At 44.0% G+C, this 15,159-nt stretch overlaps 1 protein-coding gene across 1 annotated transcript in view; it reads left to right on the plus strand.

Annotated features, from left to right (window-relative positions):
- Positions 1-15,159, plus strand: part of DCC (DCC netrin 1 receptor) — a 1,008,503-nt gene that overhangs the window by 341,341 nt on the left and 652,003 nt on the right. The window lies entirely within an intron of this gene.

Here is a 15,159-nt window from a genome sequence, read left to right on the forward strand (position 1 = left end):
ACTGTTGGTGCAAGCAGAATACGTTGATGATATCTGTGGTCTCGGACCACCAATGATTTGCAAGATGAAAGCATAGTATCTATGATTACTTGCTTAGCAATCTACAAGATGTACCAAAGGACTTTGATCACTCTTTGCCATTCGGTCCTCCTGGAAACCAGCAGTGGTCACCAATGTGGTCTTCTAAGATGTATCTCTGACCTATAAAAAGATCACATTCACTGGGTATCTCATCCTTGGAAACTGTTTTTCTAATAATGTTAGGATCACCGGTAGCTCTTCTCCGCTGATCTTTTATCACTGTTGGGTAATGGCCATGACATGACCACTGGAGATTTTTTTGAAGCTCAAATTCGCTGAATTTTGTTATAGATTTGATTTTTTCGGTCTTTTATGACTGTCTAGCTCAATTTCCCGGTGACTCTCTCTCACTATCCAGATTCACCTTAAATTGGCTGTTGCATTCCCTGCTTTGGCTTTTATACAGTCTATAGTAATGCATCCTGATTGGCTGTGCTATATCATGTGATATGATGTTTGCAAGGCACTATTGAGACGATCACTTGAGATTATATAATCCTTCTTTGGCTGATACAATCTTCTGCAATGTCCAAAATGGCGGCAAACATTTTGTACGATTATCACAAAAGAAAACAGCTAATTGTTATCTTATATCTTATACCAGTCTGGGAAAAAAAAGCCAAACAATCAGACAACATTGAGAAATCCATCTGTATCTTTATATTTGGGCAGCAGCTTCAATACTCATCCCCGGTGTAACGATTTGTAACATATCCAGTTCGGCATCTTGTGATTTAGTCTGTGTTGTAATTGAATCAGACAATATTACGGTGTAATACTACAAAAACATTTCATTCCTGCAAATTTTCAATAGTAAAAAGCTGCAGTGATATAAAGTGATTTAAATTCTTAATTACCCTGATGTACAACAATGTCGGGGAACGTCTCGGCATAGATCTGCTGGGACTGACACAAGCACAGCTGTGTTCGAGTGATTCCAATTCTTCAGTCACATTCTCCTGGGTGCTCTTCTCAATCGTTGGCTCAAAACCTAAGACAAAATCTTGAGTCACATAACGATCTGAAAGATCATTCAAGGAATGGAGCTGTGTGTATCTGGAAGGGTTTAGAAGAAGGAAATCCCAATGTATTGATTATAGACAGTATACAGTGGGGCAAAAAAGTATTTAGTCAGTCAGCAAAAAGATGAGAGGCGTCTGTAATTTACATCATAGGTAGACCTCAACTATGGGAGACAAACTGAGAAAAAAAAATCCAGAAAATCACATTGTCTGTTTTTTTAACGATTTATTTGCATATTATGGTGGAAAATAAGTATTTGGTCAGAAACAAACAATCAAGATTTCTGGCTCTCACAGACCTGTAACTTCTTCTTTAAGAGTCTCCTCTTTCCTCCACTCATTACCTGTAGTAATGGCACCTGTTTAAACTTGTTATCAGTATAAAAAGACACCTGTGCACACCCTCAAACAGTCTGACTCCAAACTCCACTATGGTGAAGACCAAAGAGCTGTCAAAGGACACCAGAAACAAAATTGTAGCCCTGCACCAGGCTGGGAAGACTGAATCTGCAATAGCCAACCAGCTTGGAGTGAAGAAATCAACAGTGGGAGCAATAATTAGAAAATGGAAGACATACAAGACCACTGATAATCTCCCTCGATCTGGGGCTCCACGCAAAATCCCACCCCGTGGGGTCAGAATGATCACAAGAACGGTGAGCAAAAATCCCAGAACCACGCGGGGGGACGTAGTGAATGAACTGCAGAGAGCTGGGACCAATGTAACAAGGCTGTTGTGAATTCTGTGGCAGAGTTCACTCCTGTGGTCACAAGTGGTACTTCGGCTGATTCTCTCTGGGATCTTCCGTTTGTGGAGGAAAGTGGTACTGCAGCTTCTGAGTTTCCTCCCTCAGGTGATCTGGTGAGCTCGTTAGCTTCTTCTCCACTTAACTCCACCTGATGCTTTGATCTATGCTTCCTGTCAATGTTTCAGTGTGGGACTTGTTTTTTTCCTGGATCATTCCTGTGGCCTGCTGCTCTGCAAAGCTAAGTTTTGCTTATGTTATTTTGTTGCTATTTTTCTGTCCAGCTTGCTTTATTGGTTTTTCTCGCCTGCTGGAAGCTCTGAGACGCAGAGGGACCACCTCCGTACCGTTAGTCGGTGCGGAGGGTCTTTTTGTCCCCTCTGCGTGGTTTTTTATAGGTTTTTGTGCTGACCGCAAAGTTATCTTCCCTATCCTCGTTCTGTTCAGCTAGTCGGGCCTCACTTTGCTAAATCTGTTTCATCTCTATGTTTGTGTTTTCATCTTACTCACAGTCATTATATGTGGGGGGCTGCCTTTTCCTTTGGGGAATTTCTCTGAGGCAAGGTAGGCTTATTTTTCTATCTTCAGGATTAGCTAGTTTCTCAGGCTGTGACGAGGCGCCTAGGTTCTGGTCAGGAGCGCTCCACGGCTACCTTTAGTGTGGTTTGATAGGCTTAGGGATTGCGGTCTGCAGAGTTCCCACGTCTCAGAGCTCGTTCTATTATTTTGGGTTATTGTCAGTTCACTGTATGTGCTCTGACCTCCATGTCCATTGTGATTCTGAATTGCCTTTCATAACAGTACAGGAAGCCAAAAGTGCTAATAATTCTCAATAGAGGGAAAAAAGAAGTTCTGAGACCATTTTTTTTTCTTTGCACTGTGTTTTGTCTTTTTTTTCCCCTAGACATTTGGGTGGTTCAGGACACAGGTGTAGCAATGGACATTAAAGGTCTGTCTTCATGTGTGGATCAGCTCACGGCAAGAGTTCAAAATATTCAAGATTTTGTGGTCTAGAATTCTTTGCTTGAACCGAGAATTCCTATTCCAGATTTGTTTTTTGGAGATAGAACTAAATTTCTGAGTTTCAAAAATAATTGTAAACTATTTCTGGCTTTGAAACCTCGCTCTTCTGGTGACCCAATTCAACAGGTTAGGATCATCATTTCTTTTTTGCGCAGCGACCCTCAGGACTGGGCGTTTTCCCTTGCGCCGGGAGATCCTGCATTGAGTAATATCGATGCGTTTTTCCTGGCGCTTGGGTTGCTGTACGATGAGCCTAATTCAGTGGATCAGGCAGAAAAAAATTTGCTGGCTCTTTGTCAGGCTCAGGATGAGATAGAGGTATATTGTCAGAAATTTAGAAAGTGGTCAGTGCTCACTCAATGGAATGAATCTGCGCTGGCAGCAATATTCAGAAAGGGTCTCTCTGAAGCCCTTAAGGATGTCATGGTGGGATTTCCTATGCCTGCTGGTTTGAATGAGTCTATGTCTTTGGCCATTCAGATCGGTCGACGCTTGCGTGAGCGTAAACCTGTGCACCATTTGGCGGTATTACCTGAGCTTAAACCTGAGCCTATGCAGTGTGATAGGACCTTGACCAGAGTTGAACTGCAAGAACATAGACGTCTGAATGGTCTGTGTTTCTACTGTGGTGATTCCACTCATGCTATCTCTGATTGTCCTAAGCGCACTAAGCGGTTCGCTAGGTCTGCCACCATTGGTACTGTACAGTCAAAATTTCTTCTGTTCGTTACCTTGATTTGCTCTTTGTCATCATATTCTGTCATGGCATTTGTGGATTCAGGCGCTGCCCTGAATTTGATGGTCTTGGAATATGCTAAGCGTTGTGGGTTTTTCTTGGAGCCCTTGCAGTGTCCTATTCCATTGAGAGGAATTGATGCTACGCCTTTGGCCAAGAATAAGCCTCAATACTGGACCCAGCTGACCATGTGCATGGCTCCTGCACATCAGGAGGTTATTCGCTTTCTGGTGTTGCATAATCTGCATGATGTGGTCGTGTTGGGGTTGCCATGGCTACAAGCCCATAATCCAGTATTAGATTGGAAATCCATGTCGGTGTCCAGCTGGGGTTGTCAGGGGGTACATGGTGATGTTCCATTTCTGTCAATTTCGTCATCCACTCCTTCTGAGGTCCCAGAGTTCTTGTCTGATTACCGGGATGTATTTGATGAGCCCAAGTCCAATACCCTACCTCCGCATAGGGATTGTGATTGTGCTATCAATTTGATTCCTGGTAGTAAATTCCCAAAAGGTCGATTGTTTAATTTGTCCGTGCCTGAGCACACCGCTATGCGCAGTTATGTGAAGGAATCCCTGGAGAAGGGGCATATTCGCCCGTCATCGTCGTCATTAGGGGCAGGGTTCTTTTTTGTAGCCAAGAAGGATGGTTCGCTGAGACCTTGTATAGATTATCGCCTTCTTAATAAGATCACGGTTAAATTTCAGTACCCCTTGCCATTGTTATCTGATCTGTTTGCTCGGATTAAGGGGGCTAGTTGGTTCACAAAGATAGATCTTCGTGGTGCGTATAATCTGGTGCGAATTAAGCAAGGTGATGAATGGAAAACTGCATTTAATACGCCCGAGGGTCATTTTGAGTATCTCGTGATGCCGTTCGGACTTGCCAATGCTCCATCAGTGTTTCAGTCCTTTATGCATGACATCTTCCGAGAGTACCTGGATAAATTCCTGATTGTGTACTTGGATGACATTTTGATCTTCTCGGATGATTGGGAGTCTCATGTGAAGCAGGTCAGAACGGTTTTTCAGGTCCTGTGTGCTAATTCTTTGTTTGTGAAGGGATCAAAGTGTCTCTTTGGTGTGCAGAAGGTTTCATTTTTGGGGTTCATCTTTTCCCCTTCTACTATCGAGATGGATCCTGTTAAGGTCCAGGCCATCCATGATTGGACTCAGCCGACATCTCTGAAAAGTCTGCAAAAGTTCCTGGGCTTTGCTAATTTTTATCGTCGCTTCATCTGCAATTATCTAGTATTGCTAAACCATTGACCGATTTGACCAAAAAGGGTGCTGATGTGGTCAATTGGTCTTCTGCTGCTGTGGAAGCTTTTCAAGAGTTGAAGCATCGTTTTTCTTCTGCCCCTGTGTTGTGTCAACCAGATGTTTCTCTTCCGTTCCAGGTCGAGGTTGATGCTTCTGAGATTGGAGCAGGGGCTGTTTTGTCGCAGAGAGGTTCTGGTTGCTCAGTGATGAAATCATGCGCTTTCTTTTCCAGGAAGTTTTCGCCTGCTGAGCGTAATTATGATGTGGGCAACCGAGAGTTGCTGGCCATGAAGTGGGCATTCGAGGAGTGGCGTCATTGGCTTGAAGGAGCTAAGCATCGCGTGGTGGTATTGACTGATCATAAGAACTTGACTTATCTCGAGTCTGCCAAGCGCTTGAATCCTAGACAAGCTCGTTGGTCGTTGTTTTTTGCCCGTTTTGACTTTGTGATTTCGTACCTTCCGGGCTCTAAAAATGTGAAGGCGGATGCTCTGTCTAGGAGTTTTGTACCCGACTCTCTGGGTTTATCTGAGCCGGCGGGTATCCTCAAGGAAGGAGTAATTGTGTCTGCCTTCTCCCCTGATTTGCGGCGGGTGCTGCAAAAATTTCAGGCTAATAAACCTGATCGTTGCCCAGCGGAGAAGCTGTTTGTCCCTGATAGGTGGACGAATAAAGTTATCTCTGAACTTCATTGTTTGGTGTTGGCTGGTCATCCTGGAATCTTTGATACCAGAGAGTTAGTGGCTAGATCCTTTTGGTGGCCCTCTCTGTCGCGGGATGTGCGTGCTTTTGTGCAGTCCTGTGGGATTTGTGCTCAGGCTAAGCCCTGCTGTTCTCGTGCCAGTGGGTTGCTTTTGCCCTTGCCGGTCCCGAAGAGGCCTTGGACACATATCTCTATGGATTTTATTTCTGACCTTCCCGTTTCTCAAAAGATGTCAGTCATTTGGGTGGTCTGTGATCGCTTTTCTAAGATGGTCCATCTGGTACCCTTGTCTAAATTGCCTTCCTCCTCTGATTTGGTGCCTTTGTTCTTCCAGCATGTGGTTCGTTTGCATGGCATTCCAGAGAATATTGTTTCTGACAGAGGTTCCCAGTTTGTTTCGAGGTTTTGGCGAGCCTTTTGTGGTAGGATGGACATTGACTTGTCTTTTTCCTCGGCTTTCCATCCTCAGACTAATGGCCAGACGAACCAATCAGACCTTGGAAACATATCTGAGGTGCTTTGTTTCTGCTGATCAGGATGACTGGGTGTCCTTTTTGCCTTTGGCTGAGTTCGCCCTTAATAATCGGGCCAGCTCGGCTACCTTGGTTTCACCGTTTTTCTGCAATTCTGGGTTCCATCCTCGTTTCTCTTCTGGACAGGTTGAGTCTTCGGACTGTCCTGGTGTGGATACTGTGGTGGACAGGTTGCAGCAGATTTGGACTCAGGTAGTGGACAATTTGACCTTGTCCCAGGAGAAGGCTCAACTTTTCGCTAATCGCAGACGCCGTATGGGTCCCCGACTTCGTGTTGGGGATCTGGTTTGGTTATCTTCTCGTCATATTCCTATGAAGGTTTCCTCTCCTAAGTTTAAACCTCGTTTTATTGGTCCGTATAGGATTTCTGGGGTTCTTAATCCTGTGTCTTTTCGTCTGACCCTTCCAGATTCTTTTTCCATACATAACGTATTCCATAGGTCATTGTTGCGGAGATACGTGGCACCTATGGTTCCATCTGTTGAGCCTCCTGCCCCGGTTTTGGTGGAGGGGGAATTGGAGTATATTGTGGAGAAGATTTTGGATTCTCGTGTTTCAAGACGGAAACTCCAGTATCTGGTTAAATGGAAGGGTTATGCTCAGGAGGATAATTCCTGGGTTTTTGCCTCTGATGTCCATGCTCCCGATCTTGTTCGTGCCTTTCATGTGGCTCATCCTGGTTGGCCTGGGGGCTCTGGTGAGGGTTCGGTGACCCCTCCTCAAAGGGGGGGGTACTGTTGTGAATTCTGTGGCAGAGTTCACTCCTGTGGTCACAAGTGGTACTTCGGCTGATTCTCTCTGGGATCTTCCGTTTGTGGAGGAAAGTGGTACTGCAGCTTCTGAGTTTCCTCCCTCAGGTGATCTGGTGAGCTCGTTAGCTTCTTCTCTACTTAACTCCACCTGATGCTTTGATCTATGCTTCCTGTCAATGTTTCAGTGTGGGACTTGTTTTTTCCCTGGATCATTCCTGTGGCCTGCTGCTCTGCAAAGCTAAGTTTTGCTTATGTTATTTTGTTGCTATTTTTCTGTCCAGCTTGCTTTATTGGTTTTTCTCGCCTGCTGGAAGCTCTGAGACGCAGAGGGACCACCTCCGTACCGTTAGTCGGTGCGGAGGGTCTTTTTGTCCCCTCTGCGTGGTTTTTTATAGGTTTTTGTGCTGACCGCAAAGTTATCTTCCCTATCCTCGTTCTGTTCAGCTAGTCGGGCCTCACTTTGCTAAATCTGTTTCATCTCTATGTTTGTGTTTTCATCTTACTCACAGTCATTATATGTGGGGGGCTGCCTTTTCCTTTGGGGAATTTCTCTGAGGCAAGGTAGGCTTATTTTTCTATCTTCAGGATTAGCTAGTTTCTCAGGCTGTGACGAGGCGCCTAGGTTCTGGTCAGGAGCGCTCCACGGCTACCTTTAGTGTGGTTTGATAGGCTTATGGATTGCGGTCTGCAGAGTTCCCACGTCTCAGAGCTCGTTCTATTATTTTGGGTTATTGTCAGTTCACTGTATGTGCTCTGACCTCCATGTCCATTGTGATTCTGAATTGCCTTTCATAACACAAGGCCTACCATAAGTAACACACTACGCCACCATGGACTCAGATCCTGCAGTGCCAGACGTGTCCCACTGCTTAGGCCAGTACATGTCCGGGCCCGTCTGAAGTTTGCTAGGGAGCATTTGGATGATCCTGAGGAGTTTGGGGAGAATGTCCTATGGTCTGATGAAACCAAACTGGAAATGTTTGGTAGAAACACAACTTGTCGTGTTTGGAGGAAAAAGAATACTGAGTTGCATCCATCAAACACCATACCTACTGTAAAGCATGGTGGTGGAAACATCATGCTTTGGGGCTGTTTCTCTGCAAAGGGGCCAGGACGACTGATCCGGGTACATGAAAGAATGAATGGGGCCATGTATCGTGAGATTTTGAGTGCAAACCTCCTTCCATCAGCAAGGGCATTGAAGATGAAACGTGGCTGGGTCTTTCAACATGACAATGATCCAAAGCACACCGCCAGGGCAACGAAGGAGTGGCTTCGTAAGAAGCATTTCAAGGTCCTGGAGTGGCCTAGCCAGTCTCCAGATCTCAACCCTATAGAAAACCTTTGGAGGGAGTTGAAAGTCCGTGTTGCCAAGCGAAAAGCCAAAAACATCACTGCTCTAGAGGAGATCTGCATGGAGAAATGGGCCAACATACCAACAACAGTGTGTGGCAACCTTGTGTAGACTTACAGAAAACGTTTGACCTCTGTCATTGCCAACAAAGGATATATTACAAAGTATTGAGATGAAATTTTGTTTCTGACCAAATACTTATTTTCCACCATAATATGCAAATAAAATGTTAAAAAAACAGACAATGTGATTTTCTGGATTTTTTTTTCTCAGTTTGTCTCCCATAGTTGAGGTCTACCTATGATGTAAATTACAGACGCCTCTCATCTTTTTAAGTGGTGGAACTTGCACTATTGCTGACTGACTAAATACTTTTTTGCCCCACTGTATATGTGTAAAGTGTAAGCTTAGTAGCTGAATGACAATCCCATAATGTTCACTCATACTGGGGTCACTTGAATTAGTATGAATATTTTAATAATAGGACAGTCAACCAGTCTGAGCATAGAAACTGAATAGCCATTGCTATTAGCATGCTATTTCAAGAGAGAAGTCCACTAAATAGCTTCCTATGTACATCTGTCAATCAAATAAATAGAACAACAGTTCTAACCAGGAAGAACACAGGACAGAGGGGCTTGCACCCACAAGCAGGGATTTTATGTCCATAAGAAAATCAAGATAGTCTATTACTGAAAAGAACGGGAAAGGGAAGCTCGAACTATAATGAGCATAGAACATGGAAGGTCCACCCATGAATAGAATAGAACATCGAGCTCGACCCGTGAAGAGCAGAGGCCAAAAGGGGTTACACCCATAAACAGAACAGGAAGGTTACATCCAAGAGAAAAGCAAGACAGTTAGTGTCTGCTAATGAAAAGAACAGAGAAGGGAAGCTCCAATTATAATGAGAGTAGAGCAGGTATTAATCACCCATGAATAGAATAGAACAGGGAACTCCACCCATGAAGAGCAGAGGCCAAAAGGGGTTACACCCATAAACAGAACAGGAAGGTTACATCCTTGAGAAAAACAAGACAGTTAGTGTCTACTGATGAAAAGAACAGAGAAGGGAGGCTCCAATTATAATGAGAGTAGAGCAGGTATTAATCACCCATGAATAGAATAGAACAGGGAGCTCCACCCATGAAGAGCAGAGGCCAAAAGGGGTTACACTCATGAACAGAAGAGGGAGGTTACATCAATGAGAAAAACAAGACAGTGCCTGCTAATGAAAAGAAGAGAGAAGGGAAGCTCCAAGTATAATGAGGGTAGAGCAGGTTGGAGTCATCCATGAATAGAATAGAACAGGGAAGTTCCACCCATGAAGAGGTAAAAAAGGTTACACCCATTAACACAACAGGAAGGTTACATCCATGAGAAAAACAAGGCATTTAGTGTCTAATGATGAAAAGAACAGGGAGTGAAAGCTACATCTATAATGAAGATAGAACATGGTGGGTCCACTGATGAATTGCATAGAAGAGGCAAACTCCACCCATGAAGAGCACAGGTCTAAGAGGTTAAACCAATGAACAGAACAGGATGGTTACATCCATGAGAAAAAGATGTCTGTTAGTGTTTAATTATGAAAAACACGGATGGGCAGCTCCAACTATAATGATAGCGGAGCATCGACGATTCACCAATAAAAAGAATAGAGGAGGGAAGCTGTACCCCTGAAGAGGACATGCCAAAAAGGTTACACCCATGAGCAGAACAGGAAGGTTACATCCATCAGAAAAACAAGACAGTGTCTAATGATGAAAAGAACAGGAAAGGAAAGCCACTTCTACAATGAGAACAGAGCATGGGGGAACACCAATGAATAGAATAGAAAAGGGAAGCTCCACCCATGAAGAGCATAGGACAAAGAGGTCAAGCCTATGAACAGAACAGGAAGGTTACATCCATGAGAAAAACAAGACAGCTAGTGTCTAATGGAGAAAAGAAGAAGCTACATCTACAGTGAGAACAGGGCAGGAAGAGTCCACCATTGAATGAAATAGAACAGGTAAGCTACGCCCATGAAGAGCACAGGCCAAATGTGCAGAAATGGGAGGTTACATCCATGATCAGAAAAGGGAGGTTACATCCCAAATCAGAACAAGACAGGAAGGTTCTGCTGATGAAAATAACAGGACAAGGAAGTTGCATCTATGTTGAGAACAGGGCAGGGAGGAAACTTGAATGAATAGAATAGGAAAGGGGAGAGCTATTCATGTAGAGGGAATGAGGGTCCAACATGAACAGAACATGAATTGAAGATTCAACCATGCAGAGAACAAGGCAGGAAATTTCCCCTGATGAACAGAACAGAACAATGCTGATTTTGTTCAAAATCTTTGCATTCTGTCACTGGTAACATTCTGTGTTATATTTATCAATGTTGTCAATTTTTACCCAGATGCAAAATTTAACCATATTTATTAGAGTGGTCAATGCTGTTTTACACATTTCATGGATGTTTAGACTGTTTACATCTTTATTAGTTGACTTTGTCATGTTATCACTCCCGTTCCCCCCGGAAAACTACATCCTTTGCCTTGTAATGTAAAAAAAAATGTCTAAAACATGTAATAAATGTGCTGCGAAGCATGTAAGACAGTTAGTTTTTTTATTTTTGACAAACTTAGCTTAATTTCCGACCTATTGGATGGATGGATGAAATACTTGTCACAGCTGACAGTGTGTTGCATTTGTATTCAGTCTACGGTAGACACTCCTCTGGGACCTTAATTAAAGGGGATTTTTCTACTTCTTGGACAACCCTTTATGAATCCCGATGTTTCCCCCTTGAAAAATAATAACACTTATACTCACTTCTGGTGCATGCACTGTTCCAATGGCACTAGCTCTCCCTGGGATTGCATATCATTGTTATGTCACGCAATCCCTGTGGACAATCAGCGCTGGCTTCAATCTCCCCGTCTTCAGACCAATCATACCATCCTAAAGAAATGAGATAGCAGTCGCAGGTTTCACATCCTCCGGAAGTAAATTACATTCGTAAGAGATGAGATGAGAGTGAATCCATCACTGATTGTCCGCAATGATCGCTTGACATAAAAATGTCATGCAATCCCCAGGAGAGGCAGTGCCTACACCGGAGGAGAAAATAGGTGTTATTATTTTACTTCAGACAACATATGGATTCAGAAAGGGTTGTCCGAGCAGTGCCCAACCCTTTTAATTCTCAGCAGCACAAGACTCTCCTATCCTGATCCTTTGCTGATTATTTGCTACAATGTTTCACAATACAATCCAGGCTAACTAAAATAGTAGTGATTGGAATAGCAAACTCCTGACTATAAGAAATAAGCAATCTGGCCAGTTTCAATGTACCTGATCTTCTTCGTTGCTGCTAATGAAGAGCAACCTCTGTGTCACATTGGACCCTCATCTTGATGGACCCCAGAGTAATTACCTGTGTCATGATCCAGGCCGGGTTTTGAGTCCCGTCTGCCCTTTTCCCGGGCTGATCATGTCAAGGATTAACTTTGCTTTGCCTTATTCTGGGTTCAGGTTTGCTATTTAGCTCCACTGCATCCTGCAGGCGGTGTCAGTTATAGCTTCTGCCAACAGTGTGCGTAGCTGACTCTGCATACCCTGATTCGTCCTGCTGCTTTGCTGACTTTACCCGTGTCTGTTTTTCCCCTCTTCCCATCCTGATTCAGTGTTTCTCGTTCATGTTTGGATTCTCTGGTACCTGACCTGGCTTGGACTCTGACCTGCTGTTTTGTTTCTTGTCTTTAACATATCTGCTCCTGACCGGTATTGACCCATTTGACTTGTTTCTGACTCTGTGCTTGGTTATTCCTTTGGTACTGCGCTGCAGACTAATATCAACCCGGCTTGTTTGACTATTCCGCTGCCACCTGGTGGTGGCCTCGCTGCTGCGCTGCAGGTCTGCTCCTCCTGTGTGCAGTCCTCCCTCCACTCTATTGCTATCTAGTGGAGCTGCATCTACCTGCATAGCAGCAACGTGACAACCTGGTTATGTACACCCTTTATAGGCCAGGATTTACTTTTACACATAATGCATATTGCACTATCTCAGCGTTCCCTTTATCTTACAGATTGTGAAAATGTGTTGCCAAGAAATGACATCTTTTATGCATTTTTTTTCCCGTGACGAGCTTTCGGGAGAATATACTGTATGCTTCAGAAATCTGACAGTAAGGGAACGCCATGACACGTCTGATAATTATACATCTCAATCCAAACTGCAACGCCTATAAGTGGTTGGCTTTAAAAATCGTGACGCTCTTACGTGACGGCGGAACGTTCCTTCTCCTTCATATGGGTTTGTGGAATCACAGGGAAAGTATCAGAAACAAGACTTAGACCCTACACACGTGCGCATAGAAACATGTCCAATTTGACCAACAATGCGTTTTTTCAAAACAGCATTAGTGTATACGTTTTTTCAATCGGTGACAAGTACCGCAATAAAATGCATTCAAGAAATGACCTTATTACCATATTTACCGGGTCATTATTAGGACTCCCATGGATTGCAGGACTGGACATTTCCCCGGAGCCGCCATGCGCCCGTTATTAGGCATTTAGCAGGAGTCGGCTCTTTAGGCGGCATACTGCTATCACTTGTCTGATTTTATAAGTAATTTCTCCTTCCCCGCTCCTCCGACCTTTTCCTTGCGAGATCCGTGCCGGTGACCGGAGTTACACATAATAGAACTGTCCAGTTCTTTTCAGCACAAACTTACTGACCTTTCACAGCAACTCTGGGAATGTAAAGAAGATTTGCTTCCAAAAAAAAAAAATAGAAGAGCAGCCTCAAGTTTAGGAAATAAAATAAAAAAATTCTTCCAAGACTCCGAGTCCAAGTTTATGCTCTTGGAAGACTTTTAATTAAAGGGCCACGTATGTCTAACACTCGAGCGTTTCCACAGGAAAAGTACATTCAGTGCAGACGCAGAACTCGAAAGGAACCTGCAGCTCTTATTAAGCCGTGTTTTCCGTTTCATACTTACGGCAGATAATGACCTCCACACCGGGGCTCATGTTTATGGAAAGGGCGCCGTTTGCAGCCTTCGTCTTTACAGGTCTCTGTCGGATGGTTCTACCTCCACGCATTCCTACAATCACGGATGTATTACTGAATTTATAAACTGAACCTCAGAAACTTGATATTTTATGAGGTCTGTGAACAAAATGTGTCCAGTTAATGTTCCATGTACTGTACCTGGTTGTGCATTCGAAGCTGGAACCTCCTTCCTTTTTCTATTGAAAGTGGTCCCGGGTGAGATGATCATTTTCTTTTTATCCAGCATTTAACCCCTTCATTTGGAGGACAATTATGCAGTGTATTTGAACTACCAAACACTGAACAGCCATAATTATCTCCCCTTCAATACTGTCAGGCTCAATGTTCTGAAATGGGAGGTGAGGGATATAAAAGGGGCCTGCTCCTGTCACCGGTGTCATTCGACAGGACGGCTGCTTAGGGACCATGGTTCCAGCTGGTGGATTACAGAATTGTTCCACTGCCCAACACTAAGCTTGTTGTGCTCGGTCAGCTTCCTAAACTTGCCTCTTTCTCCTCTCAGTGGGTGCCCGTCAAAGTGGGGCGCTGCTGGCTGGGGTAGTTAGCCCTGGATGCCCCAAAGTCACAGAGGTTTTAATCCCTTGTGAGGTAGTGGAAGGGTGAGATTCTGTCACTTGCACCATCTTGTACCCTTGCTGGGAATGTGCTATATGCTGATAACGTTTGGTGACCCAATAATGTCTTACTGACGTCCGAGTTCTGCCCACGGGCAAGGAGTTCCGGCATTCAGTGGGAAGAGCCCTGGCCTGTGTAGTCTCTCAAAAGACAGCCAGGCCAACAATTGAGGTCACACACTGACCCTTGTGTATCCACAGTCATGGTGGTGTGATGCTCTATTCCAGACGTACTAAGGGGGATCATGTTTAACTGAGCAACACCATAGATCTTAAAGGATTTTTCTTCATGAAAAAGCATAGAGTGCCTAATCACTGGGGGAAGGGGCGCTTGCCCATTGCAAGGGTGGAACATATCAATTGTACAACTGGTTCAGCCCCGCATGGTCCTTAGAGGTAAGGCGGCCCATTACCGTCTACAAAGTAGGTGGAATTGTGTTTTGAGATATGGGACCTCAAAGGGCCAGTATTCTGTTCTTGCACAGGGACCCTCTTTTGTCTGTGTCCTCCCCTACCCATTGCACAGTAGATCAGTTCCAACTCTTCATCACCCATGGTTATGAGATAAGACAAGGTACTCGGGACTTTATTAGTAGGAACCACAAATGTGAGAACCCCAGGGTCATACACTTTTCTGTGAATTGACAAAAAATGTTTTGCAGGAATACTCTTCGTTCTTCAAAGTTTCCTCATGTTCAAGGGTCATAGAAATGGAAAAGCTTGATGCCAAGTTTACTTGATGCTTCTAAAAGATGCAAGGGCTGCCGGGAGTAAGTGACATCTTTACTTTTACCAAGGTCTTGTACAGACGGCAGTAAAAATCGGACGAATGCTAGCCATGATTTTCACAGAAAGCACTTGCTCCCATGTTATTCTATGGGGCTGTGCAGATGTCTGAAAATTTCACAGCATGAGAGAGTTGCCTCCAAGAATCGGATGTCATCACTCAACTCTATGGGTCCGTGGCAAAAATCGGACCATACTTGAACTGACAGTATAGAGAACGTGGAGAAACTTTTTCATATTTCCACCTCCAAGAAAATCTGATCAAGCTCTGGTGACTACCATAATTAGACCAATTTTTTCGGATGACAAAAAATATGATGGTGTGAACCTACCATTAAAGGGTCCCATTCTCTGGACTCGTAAGACGCATCTTGTTCTCCAGCTTCCAGCATGAAGAGCCTTAATTATTTTGGTAACTATGGTGTCTTCCAAGACTTTGCCACTACTGTAGTTGTAGAAAATAAATGTTGACATTT

The sequence above is a fragment of the Ranitomeya imitator genome, chromosome 1 (assembly GCF_032444005.1).
Source record: "Ranitomeya imitator isolate aRanImi1 chromosome 1, aRanImi1.pri, whole genome shotgun sequence".
Lineage (NCBI taxonomy): Eukaryota > Metazoa > Chordata > Amphibia > Anura > Dendrobatidae > Ranitomeya > Ranitomeya imitator.